This window comes from Vipera berus (genome assembly GCF_964194415.1).
Source record: "Vipera berus genome assembly, chromosome: 1".
Lineage (NCBI taxonomy): Eukaryota > Metazoa > Chordata > Lepidosauria > Squamata > Viperidae > Vipera > Vipera berus.
The window spans coordinates 75,822,566-75,842,004 of record NC_138202.1 but is presented as its reverse complement, the minus strand read 5'-3'; the positions used below and the strand labels follow the sequence as shown (position 1 = coordinate 75,842,004).

The 19,439-nt window shown below is 41.6% G+C and overlaps 1 protein-coding gene across 4 annotated transcripts in view; it reads right to left on the bottom strand.

Moving 5' to 3' along the window:
• Positions 1-19,439, bottom strand: part of PACSIN3 (protein kinase C and casein kinase substrate in neurons 3) — a 36,998-nt gene that overhangs the window by 16,322 nt on the left and 1,237 nt on the right. The window lies entirely within an intron of this gene.

Below are 19,439 nucleotides of genomic sequence, written 5' to 3'. Positions count from 1 at the left end.
AACCAGGAGATTGTGAGTTCTAGTCCTGCCTTAAGGCATGAAAGCCAGGTGTGTAACTTTGGGCCAGTCACTCTCAGCCCAACATACCTCAGAGGGTTGTTGTGTGAAAAGTACAATATTAGGTATGTTCACTGCCTTGAGTTACTTACAAAAGCAATAAAAGTGAAATAAGCAAAATAATAATAATAATGTAGGAGCCTTGGGTGCAATCTCAAAACAACTGGAACACCACTTGAACACCATTAGCTTTGATAAAATCACCACTGGTCAATTGCAAAAGGCAGCTTTACTCACAACAGATTAATTACATCCTGCAATGATACTTTTACCACCATCAACATCAGCTTATCCCTGAAAAGGACTCAATGGATTGATAAAAAATGGCAAATCCAGTCTAAATATCTGGCTGACTGTGCAACAAACCAATAATGATATCATAAAAGGGAAACTTTTGTCAGCTTTCATCAATGAGTTTTGCTGATTTTTTCCTCTGGAGAGAAAATCCTAGTGGCAGTGATACATGTGCTGATGATCTCCCAGTTGGATATTTGCAGTATGTTCATAATAGGACTGTCCTTGAACATGGCTTGGAAATTTGAATTGCCCCAATTATAGTAATTGCCCCAGCAACTATAGTGAGCCAAACCCCTTAGAGGTGCAACATTACCTCATGATGGAACTGCTCCCCTTGTTACCTTGCACATCCAATTTAAATTGTTCAAACTTTGAAATAATAGAAAGTACTTGTAGCTCAGGTTTTAGATTTTAGTTCAAACTTTATATGCTTTAATCCAAGTTACTTGAAGGACTGCATTTTCTTCTGCTGAGTGTTCTGTACATTCAAGTTATTAACATGGACCACCATAGATATGTTTTAATATCAATAATTTTGCTGTTTCCCCTGGTGCAGTCTATATTATGGAAAAACTGCCATTAAAATTTGAAATTGGTTAGGGTTATCTTTGTTGTTGTTAGTTGCAAAGTCGTGTCCGACCCATCGCGACCCCATGGACCCCACGTTCCTCCAGGTCTTCCTGTCCTCTACCATCTTCTGGAGCCCATTTAAGCTCAAGCCTACTGCTTCAGTGACTCCATCCAGCCACCTCATCCTCTGTCGTCCCCTTTTTCTCTTGCCCTCAATCTTTCCCAGCATTAGGCTCTTCTCTAGTGAGTCCTTCCTTCTCATTAGTCCTTCCTTCTCATTATCTTAGAGAAATCAATTGAAGTATTTATTTACCTACTTACCTTTCATTCAAGTCTTTATATGAACACTATAGGATATAGCTTATTAGCACATACTATAGCATGTTTATCTGATTACAAAACATAATTTTATAATGCTTGTGAGAGCCAGTTTGGTGTAGTAGTTAAGGCATCAGTCTAGAAACCAGAAGACTGAAATATTTCCTTTCATGTCTTACTCATGAAAGCCAGCTGGGTGGCTTTAAGCCAGTCAGTCTTCCTTAGACCTGGGAAGGAAGCAATGGAAAACCACTTCTCAAAAACTTTGCCAAGAAAACTGCAGGGAAAGTTACTTTTTCAAATGAAAGTGTCATCCTCTAATTGCTTTATGTTTGCCCTTAGGAAGTAAAAATAGCGATTGGCTCACCCCAATGTATTCTTGGATTGCCTGGAAATTGGTCATCCACGTGCCCGGGGGTGGGGGTGGGAAGGACAAAAATAAGTTGGGGTGGAATTCTCGACTTGGGAGTGAAGAGGGAGTGCTGGACAACCACTTTTACTTGCTGATAAATGCATGTCATGCGATTGGTCAGAGCATAGTTTCCAACTGACTAGGCAAAAAAGTTTGACTCTTCCCAAAATCAGGAAACAGAAGAAAGGACAAGTCACCAATCACATTGAAGAATGAATAATAAGCAAAGCCTGCAGGGAGAGTGTCAGGAACTAAGGCTCATGATAAAATTAGGTGTGCAGTTCTGACTGTATTCAGAGGGACAGTGAAAAGCCTAAGACAGACATGTCAAACACAAGGCCCGTGGGCCAGATGCGGCCCGACATGTGGTTCCATCCGGCCCAGGGACCTGCTCTGAAAAGAGCGAAGGACTGGCCCGGCGCACCTCGGCCCGGCCCAGGCCGACCGGGCGCTGATCTACAACCTGGTTGCATCCATCAAAGCCAGAACGCGCTCAGCGTTAAATCCACGGGGCTGCCCCGCCCCACCCCCTGGGTGTGCACACAAGTAGAGTCCGGCATCCCTGCTGGCTGTCTTGCTCTGCAGGCTGACTTCAGCCAGGATGCTGGCACTGGCCGTCTCCTGTGCGCACACACGGGGGGTGGGGCAGGACAGAGGTGGCGGGGCAGCTCCTTGCTGGTTCCAGTGGATCTTAGGCTGAGTGTGTTCCGGCTTTGATGGATGCAACCAGGTTGTAGATCAGCACCCCACCACCAGCACCTCCAGCCTTGCAGCCACGAGGCATCCCTTTCAATGGGACCGCCCCCACCCACCCACATAGTATAGGAATGGCCAGCAGCAACATATTAGTGCTGTCAATGCCTCTCCCTCCCATCACCCCTTCCTGAGTGCGGGGGAAGGAAAGAAATGAGAAGGCAAAGGAAGGAAGGGAGGGAGGGAGGGTTGGAGGGAAAAAGGGAGGGAGGGAGGAAGGAACAGGGAGGAAGGAATGGAGTGGGAGGGAAGAAGGAAGGGAAGAAGGAAGGAACAGAGGGAGGAAGGAATGGAGGGTGGGAGGGAGGAAGGAAAGAACAGAGGATAGAAGGGAGGGAGGGTGGGAGGGACCATGTCCCGGCACTCGCCCCGGTCCCACCCTCCTCTGCCGGAGATCCTCAGATCTGCCCCAGTCCTACCCAGGAACCCCTGAAGCAAGTGATGTCAAGCTGGCCACGCCCACCCAGTAGGCCATGCCCATCCTAGCCACACCCACCCGGCCCCCAGAGGGCAACCACAATGCTGATGTGGCCCTCAATCAAATTGAGTTTGACACCCCTGGTCTAAGAAGTGAAGCTTGTCACCAATTAAGACTGGGAGAACTGAATGCTATGTGCAACAATCAAGTTCAATGCCATTTCATAGACATTTTCATAGACACACATAACCTCATATGTTAGTAACAAATTACACAGGGAGTCCTCAATTCATAATCATTAAGTGAGTCACATGGTCATTAAGCAAATCCATCTTTCCCAAATGGGCATTAAGCAAATTACAGCCAGTCATAAATATGAACTGGCTGTCAAGCATCCCAATTGCAATCATGTGACCATGGCTACATAAGAGTGAATATAGGTCATAAGTCATTTTTCCATAGACATAACTTTGAACTGTCATTAAACAAACAACTGTAAGTCGAGGATTACCTGTATATTATTCACAAATACAACTTTGCAACAAAGATTTATTTTTTGTTTTAAAATGAATAAAATAATGCCAGGTAAAGGTAAAGGTTCCCCCGCACATGCGCGCTAGTCGTTTCCAACTCTAGGGGCCGGTGCTCATTTCCGTTTCAAAGCTGAAGAGCCAGCGCTTGTCCAAGGACGTCTCCGTGGTCATGTGGCCGGCATGACTAGACGCCAAAGGTGCACGGAACGCTGTTACCTTCCCACTGTAGTGGTCCCTATTTTTCTACTTGCATTTTTACGTGCTTTCGAACTGCTAGGTTGGCAGAAGCTGGGACGAGTAACAGGCGCTCACTCTGTTACTCTGCAGCACTCGGGATTCGACCCGCCAAACTGCCGACCTTCTGATCGACAGGCTCAGCGTCCTAACCCACTGAGCCACCACGTCCCTTAATCACACCCAAAAAGTTGAGTTAGGATTTTTTTGTTTTTGTGTTTTGAAATGGAGGTTAGATTTGCTGTTTTTGTGATATGTAACATTTAGAGATGATCTGGAGAGGGAGAAACATTAGTGTGGAAAAGTGAGATGAGACAATTACTAACTTGTAGTTTATAGCAATCATTTGCTATAATTTAATACACTACTATGCTGTATCATCCAAAGCATGTCATTGAGAATTAACGCAATCACACTATTCTGCTTTGTTCAGACCTCTACCAGAATTCTGGGTCGACTTTTGAATAAGGTTGCTAAAAAACCTGGACCATACCCAAAGGAATTTAAAATTCTTTGCCCACCTTGTTTCCAAACTCTTGAAGACAGCAATTTCATCCTTAAGCCATCCCGGAGAAGAGCAGAATCCAATCAATTCTAGACAAACTTAAAAGATCATGTTCTGTTGGAATACCACATTTGGCAGCTACAACTTTCTCTTCTATCAGCGCTACCACCAATGTCCAATTATATTCCCATTTCTTGTTAGGTATTTCTCCCCCAGCACAAAATTGCACATATCATTAATGGGAAGGGATTTCTCAGATTTCTTCTGAAAGAATTGAACTGTAATCTGATCACTAGGAAAAGGTTGTATCCTCAGTTTCCTCTTATATGTCTGAAATTCATGTCCCTTGCCCTGGTATTGGAAGCATGAATACTTTGATGCCACATATGGAGCATTGTGTCTCAGCCAAGGGCAAATGAAGCCAAATAGGTCATAACACCCCCCCCCCAGAACAAAATAACTCTGAAGCAAAATGAGCCACGTATTTTAAAATAGTACAAATCCAAACTTCATTACTTCTTTTGAAAATAATGTTGAGGCAACATATTTAATTCACTTGTCTCGCTAATAATTTCAAGTTTTCCTTTGATATCTCAGTATTTTTGTCCAATTCTGAGGTTTATACAATGCTCTGCATTCAGTACAACTCAATAAAAGACTTGCATCAGCCATATGCTCAAGCAAACTTTCCATTAAGCCTGCCATATAGGCACTAATTTTTCTGTCCAGTTATGATTCTTCTTTATTCACAGAAACATGATTTCTCTCCGTACTGTGCTAATATGTAAAGAAAATACAGTTGCGTGAAAAAAGTATTTGCTGCCTTTTGGATTTTCTAAATTCTAAATTTTGCATCTCTCTTCTGTTGAATGTTATCGGAACTGTGTGTGGCTTCTTTTGATACACAAAGGGAATATAAACGAACACACACAACCAATTGTTGGTGCTTATTTTTATCTGTCTTGTGATGTGCCAGTGTGTAAAATCACTCCCTGACTTCAGTAACTGCCTGTACCATTTAAAGCCACAGCAATTGTAGCCAAACTCTGTAATTGGCATCAATCTCTTGCATTTTTGTAAAAAACAAACAAACTGCTTCAGTTTAGTAACATCTGAGAGTATTCTATCATGAGCTACCACATTTCTTTTCTTGTCAAAACATTTCTATGAAGTTTAAGTTTGGGCTTTTATTTGGCATTCTGAAACACCATTATTTGTTCCTTTTAAAATATAATTCTGTAGCCTTGTTTGTATATTGAAACCACTGTTTTAGTGTTTGATCTATCTGAGCCTCATTTGACAGATGGCCTATTCTTCTGCAGAGTTCTGTGCTACAAAGCAGAATTTGTTTAATTATGAAAACTGTCCAGATTCTGTCCAGAAAAGCATTCCCCATATTATGACAATCCTACCATCTTTTCCATTTCAACACTAAGGAACTTCAAGTTAGTTTGCTGAGTGTTCTGTAATCTTTAGATTGATAGACTTCAATGACTTTTTAATAGAGGTCTTCAGAATCATTTAAGGATGGGGCATAAATGCCTCTAGAATCTGTATACTTTCACTATGAAGTAAAAGAAAGTTTGTGAAATGTATATAGAATTTTTATTATGGTTAGAGACCAGAATTACAGATAGAAGCATATTAAAAAAGTGAAAACAACAAAAATCACAATTGTTGGTGGATTCAATGATGAGCAAATCTGTCTAGTTTTACAAGCAGTACACCAACATTTGATTATATTCAAATATAGTCTGAATCACACTGATCTGATAACAAATGCATATAAAAAGATCAGAATTCCCCAGGTCTTTTAGCAGGTAAGGAGTTACAAGACAGATCATTGGATCCTTATAGAGCAGGGGTGTCAAAACTGCCAGCCCATGGGCTGGATGCATCACAGCAAAACCGTGCCCACCCCATGGCCAGCAATGGCAAAAAAGTCATAATACATTGTGACACGTCATGTGATGTTGTGAGTTTGACACCCCTGTTATAGAAGGTGTAACACATCAAGACATGAGCTGGAGTTTCAATAACCTCTTGTCTACAAGGTCACAGTCTTAGCTCATAGGGATCTTTTTGTATAGGCCTTCCAAGATTGCTGTGAGGTGTTCACTGAACTCTGCTCAAGTTATGGTCAGTAAAATGTACGTATCGCAGGCCCAAATGACCTGATTTACCATTTGTAAAATGGTACTCAAACAACTATTTAGCCCTTTACATGAAGTGATCGAAATAGAGATGCAATCATTTTTCATCACATGTGGAATGGCTTTATGAAATAAATACCAAATTGATGCCCTTTGTTCATCCAGCATTCCATTATGATTTATCATTAGATCATACATTAAGCTCTAATAACATTCAGTGGTGGTGATATGCAAAAGTTCAGGAAAGCCGAATGGGGAGAGGCTAAAGACATCTTTCTTAAAATAAAAGTGTTTCCTAATGAAACAGAATAAGGGGAAGGACCTCCATGTTTTTATTGCGTATTTGTTTACCCATTTGCCACAGTAATTTATTAAATTGCTTCCTCCAAGAAAAACAAAATCCAAACAATCTCAAAGTACGGTAAGCATTTAGAGCCATCCACCAGTAGCAAACTTAAAAGCTTACAGCTGTGCACCAGCCAAGATTGCATTACTTTAGGGCAGGGGTAGGCAACCTTCGCTCTTTTATGACTCATGGACTTCAACTCCCAGAACTCCTGAGCCAGCATAGCTGGCTCAGGAATTCTGGGAGTTGAAGTCCATAAGTCATAAAAGAGCCGAGGGGCTTCTTTGGGGAAGAACTGGTCTGGGAATAACAGATGGAAGAGATATAGGGAACGACTAGGTCTCGTGATAAACCTCTTTGCTCAGCACAGGAAGGAGGCCAGATGTTATTAGTTTACTACTTCTCTCAATCTTAAAACAGGATGTAGCACTCTTCTTTAAATAAAAACCACATCCAAGTATGCCTAACACTACAAAGAATGCACCATAGCTATTTTAGAAATTAGGATTTGAAAATCAGGATGGAGGTACTCTACCTTTTTTTTTTGAGTACGTATTGCTTGCAAAAAAAAGGGAATGCATTTTTTGACAATGTAACATATAGCTGCTGCTTTATATGGCAATGTCCTTCACTCTTGTCTGGGTTCACATAATATTCTAAGTCAGGTTTGTCAAACTCGCCTTGTCATGTGACGTGACGTGATGTACCATGACTTTTTTCCCCCCTTGCCAGAGCTGGGGTGGGTGCAGCTTCTGCGTGACGCATCCAACCCATGGGCCAGCAGTTTGACACACCCCTGTTCTAAGTCATTAGAAGATTTATAGTGTATGTTGTATGAGTCAGGGTGGTTTGCAATCATCGTTTAATCTTGGTTCTTATATAAGTACTCAGCCAACTGTGGCTAGTTTGCTTAAGCAAATTATATCTGAATACATTCTGTGAGTAGGGACGCGGTGGCTCAGTGGGTTAGGACGCTGAGCTTGTCGATCAGAAGGTCGGCAGTTTGGTGGGTCAAATCCCGAGTGCCGTGTAGCAGAGTGAGCGCCTGTTACTCGTCCCAGCTTCTGCCAACCTAGCAGTTTGAAAGCACGTAAAAAATGCAAGTAGAAAAATAGGGACCACTACGGTGGGAAGGTAACAGCGTTCCGTGTGCCTTTGGCGTCCAGTCATGCCGGCCACATGACCACGGAGACATCCTCGGACAAGCGCTGGCTCTTCGGCTTTGAAACGGAGATGAGCACCGGCCCCTAGAGTTGGAAACGACTAGCACACATGTGCGGGGGAACCTTTACCTTTACCTTTACATTCTGTGAATGCAGCCACTGACTGAACATTAGGCTTTAAGGTCTAATACTTCCAGTTCTGCAACATACATTCCTGTTTGAGTTTATCTTGCATTCCATTTCCCTTTAAATTATTCCTTGCAAAAGTGTCGAGCCATAGTTTCTTCCTTTGATTTGAACTTTTGCTTCCTTACTGATCAGCTTAGATGTCACCATAGAAAAGTACCCTTGTATTATTCCTCTGACCAAGATCATGCAATCAAAAATAAGAATGGCAAAATATACTTCCTAGATCAGAGGGTCCCCAACCTTTTGGCCACCAGGGACTGTTTCTGTGAAGAGAGGTTTTTCTGCGGACCGGAGGGGGCCTGGTTTTGTGTGCTGCCTGCATCCCACGGATGGGGCTTTGATTGTTTGTGCAGATCGGTTGCTGGCATGCCGCGGCCCAGTACTGGTCCACGGACTGGAGGTTGGGGATCCCTGCCCTAGACTTTACTGCTGTAGGTTCTATATGAAAGTTCATTTGCCTGAATACCATTTCTAAAAGGCATCTGTCCAGAAAGGTAGGCTATGTTCTTTCCTCTCTTATGTTTTTAACCTGATTATAGGAAAACCTCTTTTCCAACAGCAAGTAACAGAAACAGTTACTTGTAACAAAATTATATATTCCCATATACTGAAAAAGTCTTGAAAGATCCCTAATGCTTAAGAAAAAAGAAACCACGTTACCCTTTCTAAGGCCCGGCTGCAATTCCTAAAGCTGTTCCACAGCTGACCACCATTTTCAAAATAATGATTCTTTCTTCGTAATACGAAACAAACATATTACATAAAATAAAGCCCATATTACATAAAAAAAGCCTTTTCCTAATACGTCGATTCATTATACTTTATTTTTAACAGAAGCAGCATCTTTGCACAGAAAATCAGCTCCACCATAGTCCCTGGCAACGCAACGTTCTTCTTTTTAGCATTTGTTCCACTTGGTTGCAGGGTCCTTTTTTTTGAAACGTGCTTGCCTAATTCTTACGGTGATGGCACCAATGCATGATGTGATAAAAGACTCATTCTTCAGCCAGCTTGTTACAAGCTTGATGTTGTTTGGGGGCCAACAGAGAGTGAATGGCCCAAGGTCACCCAGGGGGCTTCTGGGATGGCCAGAGGGAGCACATGGTTTCTTGGTTCCTAGGCTGGTGCTCTCAACCACAATACACTGGCTCTCGTCATACAAATGTACCTGGAAAATGTAGTTTTTCCTTAAATACATCACTGTTGTGTTCTGTACAGTTAGATACATCGAATGAGTACTGAAAAAAACAATGGGGATCCTTTCAAAAGCACGCAGCTCAAGAGAAAGAATGTTTCCAGCTGCAGAAGCCAAAAACTTGCAGTTGAAGTGTGGGTTTTAATGCAGTGACCTGTCCTTAAACCATAACCTTACAAAGCCATTCAGCAGCCGTGCAGCATCTTTTACATGGAAAAATTGGAAAGATGTATTTATCTAGGTTCTGAACAATTTAATTTCAAACCAATGGTTTTTATTTCAGCTACTGTCTCTATAAATTTCTGTCAAGATGATTAGCAAAAGTAGTTTCTAGATTTGGATCATTGTTTATGAACCTTTATTGTCAAAGTACAACTATGTGTACACTGAGATTAGCTGACCCTCCCTTTGTGCTCCCACCCCCCCCCCCAACACACAGTGACAACAAACCCTCCATCTTACTACACCATGTGAACCAACTATACCACACACCGGCCTCCCAAGTCAGTTCTGCATAAAATTCACAAAAGTTCACAAAAGTTATTGTGCCTGTTTGTGATACGCTTCCAATTCAAAAGCAGTAGCCTTTGGTTCAAATACTAAAAACAAACTTCTATGGTTGGGAAATTATTACAGTGATAAACTTGTCAACACCATGGAGCAGCTTTTTGTAAAAAAGAAAATAGGAATATGTATGTGTCTCTGCTGTAAAAAAGGTAGAGAAATCAAAAACATTTTAATAATACTTTATTTTTAAAGAAAAGAATCTTTATTTTCAAAAAACACAATTTTATGTTATTTGCAATAATGGCAATTGATTAGAAATGTATGACTTGCATGTGCAGACATTTCAATGTGTGAAGATTTGATAAAGAAAATAATTTGAATTGTCATAACATTCACAGGACCTTTTGAACACTGAGACCAGTGTTTCCGGGAACATACTTTAAAAACATTGTTATATGAACCCTGTAAACATCTATAACTATATAACAATAAGCATTCAAAACACCTGAAACTGGGTTATTAATTTTCATGCTATTCATTAATATTAAAAGTAATGAGTGTTTTGAAAGAATCCACTAGATATAATTCTATATATCCTTCTCAATGTAAGACAATCAATTCAAATCTTAAAATTATAGATTAGGGATAAAAAAAATCAAATCAAAATTAAAATTATTAGAGTAAGTTTACATTTTTGAAATACAGACAAGATGTGAAAATTTAAGGTTTGCATAAATTAAGCTAATATATCGATGAAAGACACCAATAGTTTAATGAAGAGAAGGGTGAGGGGTGACATGATAGCAGTGTTCCAATATCTCAGGCGCTGCCACAAAGAAGAGGGAGCCAAGCTATTCTCCAAAGCACCTGAAAGCAGGACAAGAAGCAACGGATGGAAACTAGTCAAGGAGAGAAGCAACCTAGAACTAAGGAGAAACTTCCTGACAGTTAGAACAATTAACCAGTGGAACAACCTGCCTCCAGAAGTGGTGAATGCTCCAACACTGGAAGTTTTTAAGAAGAGACTGGCCAGCCACTTGTCTGAAATGGTATAGGGCTTCCTGCCTGAGCAGGGGGTTGGACTAGATGACCTCCAAGGTCCCTTCCAACTTATTATTATTATTATAATTTGCTATCTTAGTGGGAAGAACATTTGAATTATGTAAAAATATTTATTATAAAAGTTATTCTTAATCATTTGAATGAAGTTAATTTTTAAAAATATGATATTTAACTGTTTCCACTTTCACAGTTTTGACAAGAATCATTAACATTGTGCTTTAAAAACCATGTGCAATATACAACATAATAACCGTTTTTAATTACAAGCACACAACGTAAGGTCTCGGGAGTAGACATTACTCCCAAATTATTGGGCGCAGCCTTCCCTGAGGCCCTACAAAATTTCTCCCTGAATTGTAATCGACAGGCAGGACAATTATTGAATACATGAGGAATGATTACGTGTCATCAAACTGGTACTAATTCTCAGTGACCACACTGATAAGATTTTTCTCCATGATGACCTCTGCCTAATCTGATCATTCAGGTCTTCCAACGGTGCACCCATTGCAACTGTAATGAGTCCAATTCACCTTGCTGCTGGTCATCCTCTTTCTCTTTTTGCTTCCACCTTTCCCAGCATTACAGGACCCTGTTCAACATCTACATGAAACCGCTGGGTGAGATCATTCGTGGTTTTGGAGTAGGATACCATCAGTATGCTGATGACACCCAGCTTTTCATCTCGACTCCAAACCACATCAGTGATGCCCTCGACATGATGTCCCGTTGCCTGGAAGCGGTCCGGGAATGGATGGGGAGGAACAGGCTTCAACTCAACCCGGACAAGACTGAATGGCTGTACATACCGGCATGCCAGGATACTCAGAGTATTCCATCCCTTAGTATTGGGGGTGAGTTATTGCCCCCCGTTGATAGGGCCCGCAACGTGGGTGTCCTCCTAGATTCACAGCTCTCCTTAGAAGATCACATAGGAGCTGTGACCAGGGGGGCCTTCACTCGGGTTCGCCTGGTGCGCCAACTACGACCCTATCTGGACCTGGATGCCTTGCGTACAGTCACCCATGCACTTGTGACCTGTCGCCTTGACTACTGCAACACTCTTTACATGGGGCTGCCCTTGAGATCCACTCGGAAGCTTCAGCTGGTACAGAGTGCAGCTGCACAAACACTTTTGGGGGCTTCCCGATACTCCCACATTACACCTCTCCTCCGTGAGCTGCACTGGCTTCCAGTTGCCTTCCGAGTGAAATTCAAGGTGCTAGTGATGACATACAAAGCCCTACATGGCATGGGTCCGGACTACCTACGGGAGCACCTACTGCCAGCGTCAACACCCCTCCGTCCTGTGCGCTCCCACAGAGAGGGCCTCCTCAGGGTGCCACCGGTCAGAGAATGTCGGCTGGTGGCCCCCAGGGGGAGAGCATTCTCAGTGGGTGCGCCAACCCTTTGGAACTGCTTGCCTGCCGAAATCCGAATGGCCCCCGACCTTCGCACCTTCCGGCGTGACTTAAAAACCTACCTATTCCAGCAAGCCGGCCTGGCCTGATAGATTTTGGGGTTTCATTTGTTTTACTATTGTTTTTACTGTATACTTACCTTGCTCTGTACACCGCCCCGAGTCCTTCGGGAGAAGGGCGGTATATAAAAACAAACAAACAAATAAATAAATAAATAAATTACGGCCTTTTCGAAGGAGCTAGGCCTTCTTCGCATGAGGTCTCCAAAGTAGGATAATTTGAGTCTGATCATTTATGCCTTACGTGAGAGGAGTAATTACACCATATTTAATTTAAATGCTATTTTTTTTATCCCCACTTGTCACTTTTTTCCTCATGGTCTGACATTCATGTAGCAACCACACTGGAAAAAGTGACTTATGATTGGTCCTTGCACCTACAATGGTCATGCCTCCCCATTGTCTCGTGATCAAAATTTGGGCTGCTGGCAACTGTCATATATTTACGACAGTTTGTGTCCCAGGGTCATGTAATTGCCAACTTCCAAGAACAAAGTCAATGGGGGAAGCTGGATTCACTTCATAATCACATGATTCACTTCAGTAATCTGCTCAAAAACGGTGGCAAGAAAGGTGATAAAATCAGATGTGACTCACTTAACAACCACCTTGCTTAGCAATGGAAATTCTGGTCCCAACTGCGATTGTGAATCAAGGACTACCTGTACATACATACATACACACACACAAACACACACACGTATGTATGTAGTGGGCACCAAGAGTAATTATGACCAAGATTCTTTTTTTCCAATTTGGAAAATGAAGTTATATCTTGAAGCAACTTGTATTTCATTAATTTGTAACAAGCATACTACAAATGAAATATCACTTTTGTACTCCACATTTTGAGACTGTATAATAGCTAATGTAGGAATTTAATAAACAGAAAATGATACTCTGAGTTGGACAGAATTATACTTCAAGTTTAGTGAGGATGTTTCAAGGATAGCTAGCCTAAACTAATACAACAGTAATCAATGCATGTAATTGGATCTCTTTTATAGGGATGAAAAAATTAACATATCAGGACTAATAAATACACAGTGTATAGTTTTACTTCAATTATCAATCTACCCATGAATTTACTGCTTTATCTTAGTAAGAGTCTCTTGCCTTCGTTTCTTCCATTCTGCTTTAACACAAGGATACTTGTAATCTAAGACATTTGTTGTAATCATTACTGAGATAGTACTTAATATGACACATATCAAGTGACTGGAAAAATAAGAGATTCTGTCAACATAGGGCACAACTCTGCTTACAAATAAAATCTTTTATTTGTAAGGGGACACTTATATACAGGTAGATGTATATATTTCTAACTGCAGTTAACTTTCAATAAACTGACCTTACTTTTAGCAGTCTTTACATACAATATACAAACTATTCATCATTTTATGCAGTCGTAACACCCTTTGATGAATGCATTAAATTCCATTTCAGATTTTTCTCTTGTATTACAATCCAATTCAACCGACATTTAAATGAATTTGAATCTGTTTGACAGTTCTGCCCTCTATTAGTTTATTAAATCAAAGCTTTACTGTATTCTTAAATCACGTGACTTGAGAATCTTAGTCAAGCTTACAAAATTTTAATTCCTGCATAGCAGAAATGTTGTCTCAACTTGTTGTAAAGAATACAAAGGATAGCTAACTTGTGAAAGAAACTCATTGCAACCTACCATGATTATGCCATAAATACCTAATACAACAATGTAAATATCAATAAAATTACTGTTAATGTAGTGCCATGCATTTAAACATCTAACTATGCCACACATAATACCCATTACTACAATGCAAATATCCAGAAAATTACCCTTAATACAGTGCTGTGCACTTAAACATCCCATGCTGAGGCATGTGATTTTCATGTCAAGTGACCTAGATTATGCTCAAATGCATCTATAGACATGACAGCTCAATAATGGCTATTCAGTAAACAACTGTGTAGGAAAATTCAGCTATAGCTTCTGTAGATTATGGTTCAAGTGTTAGTCCAAATGACAAAACCAACATTCACCTCTCTTCTTCCTACCCAAAATAATAAAAACCCATGAAACATTAATGTAGACCAGGGGTGTCAAACTGTTGGCCCATGGGCCGTACATGTCACGTGGAAGCCACGCCCACCCCATTGCCGGCAATGGCAAAACAGTCCCGATACGTTTCACGGCTTTGACATGTCTAGTGTAAAGGTTAAAACAAAAAAGGACAACTTTTATATTCTCAAAAATGTATCTGTTTATGGGTTGACGTTGGAAATTGATTTGATAGGTTAATACAAACCCTGTTGTGTAGATTCTGTAACACAATTATCAACAACTACAGGAAGGGCTTTTTGGCATAGCTGAGAATGGTGAATCTTTCTATACATAGTTCAAATAATAAAAACTTTATTGAAATGTAACAGATTCCTCAAAACATTCTTAAAATGAATGTTTTAAGGAAGGGCAGTTAGTTTATAAGAAAACTTCCCTGAAATAAGAATACCGTGGCTTGCAAAATTTTATGTACAGATTCCTTAGCTCAATCTACAATGCTCAGTTTCTTTTTACCCTCAGAAAAAAGAGCATCTTTATAAATAACGCTTACCGTAAATAATGAAGTCTCACATATTGATAATCTGTGATATAAAGTCTCAATAATATTCTCTATGGAATAATTTGCTGAGAAATGTACTAAATTCACCCATAGATATGTTAAGAGTTTAATAATAATAATACAACAATTGTTGTGATAATAACAATACAACAAGGGTTGTGATATGTAACTTCGTGAGCTTTTTTGCGCCAACCATCTTTATGCTCTAGAATTAAGTAGCACCGGATTATTCATTGGTCACAGGGAGTAATTTTTGGTTGTGGCAGAATATAATCTCTCTATTAAGTTCCGAAGAAACTACAGACATGCCTCACCCAAATCTCAGTTAATTAAAAAACTAGAAAACAGCTAAATCAAATTTAATAGTTTGCCTTTATTCAATTATAGTCCTCCTTTATATATTCATGATTTATGGAACCTATATAATATACAGGTGATCCTCAACTTATGACAACTGAGCCCAAAATTTCCATTGCTACGGCAGTTAAGTGAGTTGCACCCCATTTTATGACTTTTTGCTACAGTCAAGTAAATCACTGCAGTTGTTAAGTGAAATGTGGTTGTTAAGTGTATTCAGCTTTTAAGTGAATTATGTGGTTGTTAAATGTATCCAGCTTCCTGCTTGGGAAGGTTGCAAACGGTGATGATGTGACCCCACCATTTATGATGCAACCATCCTAAATACATGCCCTATTGCCAAGCACCCAAATTTTGATCATGGGGATGTTGCAACAATTGTGTGAGAACCAGTCATAAGTCATTTTTTCCAGTGCTGTTACTTCAAACAATTGCTAAAAGAATGGTTATAAGTTAAGGACTACCTGTATACCAGACATGTCAAACACAAGGCCCGGGGGCCGGATGCGGCCCGCGAAGTGGTTACATGTGGCCCACGAAGCCATCCTGGAAACAGTAAGGGAACGGCCCCCACTGTCTTGGCCCCAGCCCAGGCTGGCCAGGAGCCAATGTACAATTTCATGGTGGTCATCTATGCTGAAATACATTCAGTCTTAGCCCCACAAGGCCATCTGGAAACAGCGAGGGACCGTCCCGTGCCGTGTCGGCACTGCCCCCTCGGCGCATGCTGGGGAGGTATCACCCATTGTGAGGAATGAAGAAATGCACCATTGTCTGGAAGTGGCCAGCACATGGCCCTGCCTACTTCAGGCAGGCTAGGGATTGGGCAGCATTGTGCTTCTCTTCAGATTCATGCCACCCGGCTCAGCCTCTCGGCACTGTGAGTAGAGCACCCTGCTACCTGCCAAAACCGGGCAGGCTAGGGGCTGGGCAGCATTGCGCAGGTAACGACTCTCATGCTGTTCATGGCATCCCCTCCCCAAGAGCCCACCAAGCCGGATATGTGAAGTAGGCGACGGCCATATTTATTTATTTATTTATTTATTTATTTTATTTTTATTCCATTTATATCCCGCCCTTCTCCGAAGACTCAGGGCGGCTTACAAGCTTAGCAGTAGCCTTCATTCTATGTATATGCCTGCTTATTAGGGCTTTCACACACACCCCTTAAGCGGCATTATTACAAAGTCAGCTTAATTGCCCCCAACAATCTGGGTCCTCATTTTACCTACCTCGGAAGGATGGAAGGCTGAGTCAACCTGCCTGGCCACTTCCAGGCAATGGTGCATTTCTTCATTCCTCACGAAGGATGACACTTCCCCACTTGTGTTTCTTGCCTGTTTTTCTCCCTCCTCCATCTCAAATATTTCCCCACCACTCTGTTCTTTGGAAGGAAGGAAGGAGAGGGAAGGTCTGAGGGAAGTCCTACCTTAGTCCTGCCCTGCTGCCCTTTCACCATCCCCTTGCCCCCTCCTCCTGGCCTATCCTGGGGGGTCTCCCTATTGCTAAGGAAGCTTTGGATACAAAGCCAGGTCTCCTCACCTGGAGAGGGAATGGGCCTCCCTCTTGATTTTGCCCTCGTACCCATCATGAGCAACCTGGCTAAGGAGAGCAAGCACAGCAGCAGCAGCCTTAAGGAGGAGGTAAATGCAGCCGGGCACCCCCTTGGGAAGTGGGGCTGGGCTTATGCCGTGGGTGCTTGAAGGCTGGGCTAGGCATTTGACCTCCGCGCCACCGTCAAGCCCCTGCCCCCATGGCCTGAGAGGAACAATAAGGCTCCTCCGGTGGACCATGCCTTGGCACTTCCCTGGTCCCATCTCCTTCTGCCAGAGACCCTCAGATTTGTCCCACTCCTGCTGCCCAGGCCCCCATAGGCATCCTTGACACAAATGATGTAGAGCTGGCCACGCCTACCCAGTAGGCCATGCCCACCCTGGCCACACACACCCCCGAGGGCAACCGCAATGTTGATGTGGCCTTCAACGAAATTGAGTTTGACACCCTTGCTGTATACAATGCATACGATGGGTTTCAAACAGACAGGGCAAGCTACTGTATATAAACAAGGAGTAAATCCCACACTTGCTTGCATGGATGTTACCTAGTCAGACAATGAAATGTCTGCAACCAAACAATCACACTCAGAGAGCACCAAGGACTCCAAGAGCGATTGTCTTTTAATATGCCTCTCTACCTTAACACTGGCTTGTTTCTATTATGCAATAAGTTCTCATCCTTCAGGTACTGAAGGAACACGAAGCCTAGGACATTTGTCCCTAAATTTAGAGAGAGTTGGAGGATAGTGATTCTTTACATCCTGGCTCCAGCCTAGAAACGTTGTTCCCACTAGCTATATTGGCAAATCTATTTTACTTAAAAGCACACAAAATAACTTTCCTCTGGGTATACAGATAGCATCTCAGTCATCTTGAAAATGCTCACCTTCCACCCTTGGGAAATTGTGAGGTTAAATGCCCACGAGAAGCTGGTTTCCGTTGTTCTAGAAAAGATAGCACACACCCATGCTTGTGATCCCAGAGAAGGTATGATATTCTGTATTCAGGAATCCAAGTAAAAGGGGAAAAAATAAAGTACTTAACTGAAATTACTGCCTAATCCTGGCTCCCATGACAAGCACACAAAAATCTGTAGAATGTCTCATATATTTCAACCTCTCACAACTTCTAGCTAGGAGGCAAAGTAACCATTTTGTTTCTTTGGTCGTCATAGCTGTCAAAAGATATGGAACAAGGTCTGGAACAAACAAGCCTTCAATAAAACTTCAGGTATTTTATTGTGCAACATACCATAAAGAATTCCATTTCTGCTCCGCTTCAGTTCAGCTCATGCCTAGAGTTAGGTGAGTCAGTGTAACTTTATTCTCTACATTATAGGCGCAACTCAGTCATTGTCTTTTTTATTCTCTATGTAAGAGATGTAATGCATAGTGTTCAGAGAAAAATCTACTTAAATGACATCATTTTTAAAATAAGATTTTAACTCTATTCACAAGATAAGAAATCCTCAGGCAGGTTTATATTACTAAGTATTACTAAAAACAGATATTTCAATATAAGTAGTCTCATAGCTGCTTGGGTCTTACATCATCTTTTGAAGCCATGCAAATATCAGAAAAAGATATTTGAAGCACTCCAGCCTTTCTCTCTTAACTGACTAACTCTTCAAAGAATTAGAATAAGTAAAGAAACTTTGGTTGGCAGAGAAAGCTGTTAGACTGGTTCAGTTTGTACACTTACAAAATTCCTCTGACATTTGTCTTGAAGAGTTTCTGACCTCTTCCAAGTCAAGAAAGGACGAAGCGCTGACAGCATATGTAAGAATATGAGTGCAACATATGAACCTCTTTCCTTCTGATCAGACAAGCCCAGAATTTTTGAAGCCCAATAACAAAGCCATAAGAGCTAAGAATACGCCTGGATTCTGCTTGTCCAGGATTTTGAGAGATCTATTTCCCAACCAAAAAAAACCTTTATTTCCAACACAACGCATCAGTGGAAGTCTGCAGCAGTATAATCAGAAGTATAATTCTGCAATACAGCAATATAATTACTGTACGAGTTTCAACTTTTATCCTTCTGTTTTTCCCCCCAAACATCTTGCCCACATTACCCATTTTTTTATTAATAGGAGTGACTCCTGTTGATATCACTCATCTCTAGAAAAGTGGGAACTCACAGCAAAATCAAGATCAGAATTCCACTGTCCCTACAAAGCCCTTCGTGTTATATGATACACTACTACGTTCCTAGGCTGATTTGGGCATATCCCATTTAAGCAGGTGCAATCTTATTTAATTCTCTCACTTTGAGCCTATGGTGAGTAAGCAAATGACAAATGTTCTAAGTTGTCTTTGGATGATTTCTGTCAAATATCAAGGTATTATTAAAGGCAGGAGGCAGTATTTGAAAGTACAACAGCAGGAAGAAGAGGATTACTAGACTTGAAGCTACAGGTGCTTCCAGATGGAAAGCTTCTAAGGTGCTGCTCCTAGCCCCTATACTGTGCAGCTATACTGTTGCTTAACCCTCGTTTTTTATGAAAATGGGAAAATTAGAGTTACAAACAGCCAACACTGTTGTCTGGATCCTGTAAAAGTACAGACTGGGGGCAAGGCGAAGGTTTCCCACAGCGAATTCTGCCCCTTTTACTTAACAAGACTTCTGCCAACTCCCTGCGGGACCCGGAGCTTCGGGTTTCAGCAGAAGGAGCTCCTGCTACTCACGCCTTCACAATGGAGACCTCTCTCTCACCCACCCACCC